Source organism: Chenopodium album, chromosome 18 (genome assembly GCF_948465745.1).
Source record: "Chenopodium album chromosome 18, dcCheAlbu1.1, whole genome shotgun sequence".
Taxonomy (NCBI): domain Eukaryota; kingdom Viridiplantae; phylum Streptophyta; class Magnoliopsida; order Caryophyllales; family Amaranthaceae; genus Chenopodium; species Chenopodium album.
The window spans coordinates 23,149,734-23,155,110 of NC_137851.1; the positions used below are offsets into that span (position 1 = coordinate 23,149,734).

At 38.5% G+C, this 5,377-nt stretch overlaps 1 non-coding gene across 1 annotated transcript; it reads right to left on the reverse strand.

Annotated features, from left to right (window-relative positions):
• Nucleotides 1-3,201: 3,201 nt before the first annotated feature.
• On the reverse strand, nucleotides 3,202-3,306 carry LOC145593197 (small nucleolar RNA R71). Its single transcript, XR_014102572.1, has one exon. It is a non-coding gene; the product is annotated as a small nucleolar RNA R71 (small nucleolar RNA).
• Between the last annotated feature and the right edge of the window lie 2,071 nt (nucleotides 3,307-5,377).

Here is a 5,377-nt window from a genome sequence, read left to right on the forward strand (position 1 = left end):
ATATGTTTCAACCACCTCGGGAGGAGGGGGAACAACATGCCAGGATTTGCTTGTGCTTATTCTAGCCCTTTTCTTGCGACGAATAGGGGCCATCTACAAGAATAAAGGTCAAGCATGAGCAATTCATCAAGAAATTGGCTCAAACACACAAGTGCATAAGAGATAAAATCATCACCAAATAATCATAGAGAATTGCTCAAGAAATTTCAAGCCCAAAGATAATCCAACATGAATGAAACAAGTATTGGTCACAAAGAACTAATGCCATGAATATAGTAGAAACCATAGAAATATGCAATGAAAAATAAGAAGCAACTCATCATTAATCCAAAGGAAAAAGTTTGTCATGAAAGACCATGAACCATCATAGGCAAAATTATCCAAAAACATTGAATAATAAAAAAAACAAAGCTACCATGAACAATACCCATGAGAGAGAAAGATGACCAACAAAGGTGATGTCAAGAATTCAAGAAAGGTAACAATTTCATCATGAAAAAGCTTCAAAGTATCATCAAATAACATCATACAACACAAAATACAAGAAAAAAGAACCAACAATGGAGTTCTACCATTAAAGCCCAAACAAGGGTTTCAAGCTTAAAAAATGACGAAGAAGATGACTAGAAAATGAGAAATCATACCTCAATGAAGCTTTAAAACACTTTAAAATGGAATAATTGAAGATTATAAACCAATTAGAACACCAAGATGCAAGTTCCAAACCCCAATTTGAACACCCAAAATTCGAAATCCAAGACCCAAATTTTAAATTTTTGTTCGAAAATTATGAAAATTTAGTGTGTGAAATTGTGATTTTGTTGTTGTAATTTGTCAATTGATGAATTAAAATGGTAAAAAGTGATGATTTTGTGAATATTTGTAAAAGGAAGAAGAAGTAAAGTGAAGGAGAAGAGAGTAAGAGAAATCAGGGAGAGAGAAATGAGGAAGGGGGGGCTGCTAAGGGGCACGAAAAAGGATGGGGGGGGTGTAGACACCCAAATGTGTCTCCCCAAAACACCAAACCCAATCATGAGTACCTTTCACATCACTTGATTATCGAATAAGGTGAAAGTGTGAAAAGTCTTGTGATGCGGTTGTTTTAATAACATCTTTCCTTCTGTTTTCGAAAATCTTCTCTATTTATGAAAATAGCTAGTCCAATTTATCTTGGTCCATGACGAGGGTCCAATAATAGTGTAGTTGGGTCGAGCTCGCAAAGAGCTTTCCAATGATATATTATAAGCCCAATTCCGATGAATAATGAGGAAATTATGGCCAAAGTACTAAATTGGGTCTGAATGGTTTTATGGGCCAATGATCTAGTAGAGGGCCCATTAGTTAATAATCCTAAATTTTTTGGGATTCATTCTAATTTTCTCTCTCCCCCCACCCCCCCGATGGAGCGGCCGCTCTGATGGGTATTCAATACTATTTTATTTCTTTTTCTAGACTTAATTTAGGGGAATGAGGGGGGTATAAATACCCTTATGGATGTAATGAGTGGATTATTCAGATTTTAAGCCTAATCTAGGGAGAGAAAGTAGCTTTTCTTCAAGTTTTCTTCATTATATTCAAGATTTTGTTCAAGGTTATTTCAATGACAAAGTTTCAAGCTTTCATCTTTAATCAATTTCCTCTTTAATAATCTCTTATCCTTTCTTTTAGTTTGGATTATTTTCTTTGTTTTTTCTTATTTTCATCTACCTCTTTAGTTGAACTTGTTGGTATTGTTTTTATTAGTTTTCAATCATGTTTAGTTTTGTGCTTATTGAATCCTTGTTTAGTTTTGATATGATGGTTAATTTGGTTTTCCTAGGCTAAGTTTTTAGCTAGGGGAAGGGGGTGGAAAACATGTGTTAATATTGATGATTGATGATGATTAGATTGAACTCATGCCATAAATTGATGAAAGATATGATTTTTGATAGCTTGAGATTATTAGAAGCATATTATTTGATATTCCCTAATCTAAATGCATGAGAATGATTTGGATTAGATTAAGATCACCATTAATTTGATGATTGCATGAAAATGAATTATTTAAGTAGAGTTTTATGTATTGTGAACTCTTAATCTCTTGCCATGATTAGTGACTAATTGGATGCATGAAAGTGATTCAATTAGGACAAGACTTAATTCATTGATTTGCTTAAGCAATTGCATGAAAGTGAGTTGTTTGAGTAGAACTTAGTATTCTATGGCATGTTCTTCATCATAATCACCATTGTCCATCTATATTTGATCGTGTTAGACACCCCCATACCCCTAGCATTGTTTATCTTTGGTTTAATCCTTTTTATCTTTCTTTCTTTATTGATTTAGTTTACTTAATCAAGAAAACCAACAAAAATATTCTCCCATTAACTCTTAGATTAGTGGATTTGATGTTTAACTTGTGTGCTTCCTCGTGGTTCGACCCTTTACTTGCCGCTAACTAATTTAGTGAAAGGTTTAGCCTTTTAAATAATTAATTTGATTAGGGTATTAGATTCAATGACCTACTCCACCTCGATCAAATTTCGGCGTCGTTGCCGGGGAAACGGCTTGTTTTGCATGTATTTTTGCTATTGTTAGAGTCATTTTATTTGCCTTTCTTTTTTGTTTTGCTTGCTTTATCCTACATGTCACTGCTAATTGTTCGCTTAGATTTGGTGCATGCATAGGAGATCTCAAGGTCCGCCCACACATAACATTGACCATGAGATCGACCAAACATTGAGACAAGTCCGTAGGCTTTATCAAGAAGAGGGAAGAGGTCTTGGTTCTATTGTTGATAGTGGGAGTGACTCTTGTTCTTCAAGTGCTCAAAGTGAGACAATGGCCAGAGAAGAGGATAAAGTTTTGTTTTGTAAGTTTGGAAATCCGGAGGATTATGAGCTCACGGGAGGGATTTAGCTTCCCATCACGGAAACCAACTTTACCATCCATCCCCAATACACAAGGATGGTACAAGGGGAGCAATTTTCGGGTTCACCAAGTGAAGATCCTATTGAGCACCTTGATAGATTCCTCGAGCTATGTGCCATGATTCAAACCAATCAAGTTTTTGAAGAGTACATCCGAATGCATCTATTTCGACAATCTCTTTCGGGTAGAGCTAAGAAGTGGCTCATGCAAGTGAGGCCAAATTCTCTAACAACATGGAGAGATATAGTCAAGGAATCTTGAAGAGGTTCATTTCCGAGGAAAAGACCACCGAGATGAGAAAGAAGATTGCATCGTTTGAACAGGAAACGGATGAGAGTCTTAGTGAAGCTTGGGAAAGGTTCAAGGAGTTGGTACAAGCATGTCCTCACCATGAATACAATCAAAGCTTGCTCATGCGATTTTTCTATGATGGATTGGAACCCATGTCTAGAGCTAATTTGGATGCGGGGGCGGGTGGACATTGGATCAAGATCCCCCAAAATCAAGTTGAGGCGACGATCGAAGAAGTGGCGAAGAACTACTCTTAGGGTGGTAGAAAGAGGAATGCACCGAAGAAAAGTGGGATGTATGAATTAGAGAAGGTTGATTAATTGCAACATCAAATTGAGCTTTTGACTAAGGGGCTTGCAAAGTTGAACACAAGTGTTAATAGTGGGGCAAGCTCCTCTCAAGTCAATTCTTTCTCATGCCAAAATTGTGGTGGTACAAACCATGATACATCTTATTGTGGAGGCGTGAGCCCCGAACATGTTGCGGCTTACAACACAAGGCAAGATGGATTTAGGGGAAGTGGTGGAGGAGTAGCTTGGAGACAAACACCACCCGGATTTGCACCTCAACCTCAACAATGGGGGAAACATGCTCAACCATCATACAATTCCAACCCTCAATATCAAAACCCACCTCCACCACAAAACCAATACCCTAGGGGTAACTACCCAAGAAACAACCAATACAACAATCAAAACAAATACAACAATCAAAATCAGGGGTCTCAAAGGAGTCAAGATCAAGCATCTCAATGCGATTCCACACAAACCCAAATTCTCCAACAACTCCAAGCCATGAATCAACAACTCCAAGCCACTCATCAACAAATGCAAGAAGTCAAAGCTCACAACAAGATGGTTGATTTACAATTAGCTCAATTGGTCGAGAGAGTACCTTTCAATTCACCTTCTACCCTACGCGGGCAACCACAGCCTAACCCCTCTCACAACTTGAAACCCGATTCTTGCAATGCAATTACATTGAGATCGGGCACATCCTATGAAGGGCCTAAAGAGGGGGAAGAAGAAGAAAGTGTCAGGGTGGAGAAGAGAGTTGAAGAAGACAAAGGTGTTGGGAAAGAAGAGAATGTAGAGAAGAAGAAGCATAATGATGAGAAAACAACCTCAAGTCCTATGGAGACTAAGAATCTAGATAAGCCGGTTCCTTTTCCCGGGAGGCTTGCGGAGAGAAAGTTGAATGATAAATTTGCAAGATTCCTTAGTGTAATGAAAAACTTACACATAAGTCTCCCTTTCATTGAGGTTATTACCCAAATGCCTTCTTACTCCAAATTTCTCAAGGACATCTTAACCAACAAGGGGAATCTGAATGACGAGCTCATTACCCCCCCTCATCAAGTTAGTGCACTTGTTCAACACAAGATGCCAAAGAAAGAGAAGGACTCGGGAAACTTTACTTTACCGGATAAGATCGGTAACATGGAACCTAGGGGTGCCTTGGCAGATTTAGGAGCGAGTGTTAGCTTAAATACCCTCTCCATTGCACAAAAGCTCAATATTGCAATGATTCCCACAAGAAAAACAATTCAACTAGCCGACCCCTCGGTTAAACTTCCTTGTGGTGAACTTGAAGATGTTCCTATTCAAGTTGGGCATATCTATATGCCATGTGATTTTGTAGTGATGGATATGGAGGAAGATGTTGATACTCCTTTGATCTTGGGTCATGAAGCTCTTAAAACCTTGGGGGCGATCATCAATTGCAAGAATAATACCATTACATGTGAGATGGCCGATGAGAAGATTGTCTTTGAGTTCTCCAATTTACTCAAGACCCCCATGGTTGAGAAATGCTACCGAGCCGATGTTGTTAATGAGGAGTTAGATCGTTTGGGGAGGGTAGTGATGAGGCCGCAAGATCCAATGATTGAATCTCTTACTTGCAAGGAAGAGTTTCATTCAGAAAAGGCAAGAGAGTTCGTCATGGCTATGGAGGAAACCTCGAAGGTGGATGAGGTTGAACAAGAAGTGGAAATCGAGCTTGAACAAGAAGAGGAAAAATTGGAGGAGAGTTCCAAGCCTCCTCCCAAGGTAGAACTTAAACCCCTTCCCCCTTCTTTGAAACATGCTTTTCTTGATAATGAAGGAAAATATCCTGTAATCGTCAATGCTAGCCTTGATGGACTTTGTTTGAAAAATTGCTTGATGTTTTGAGA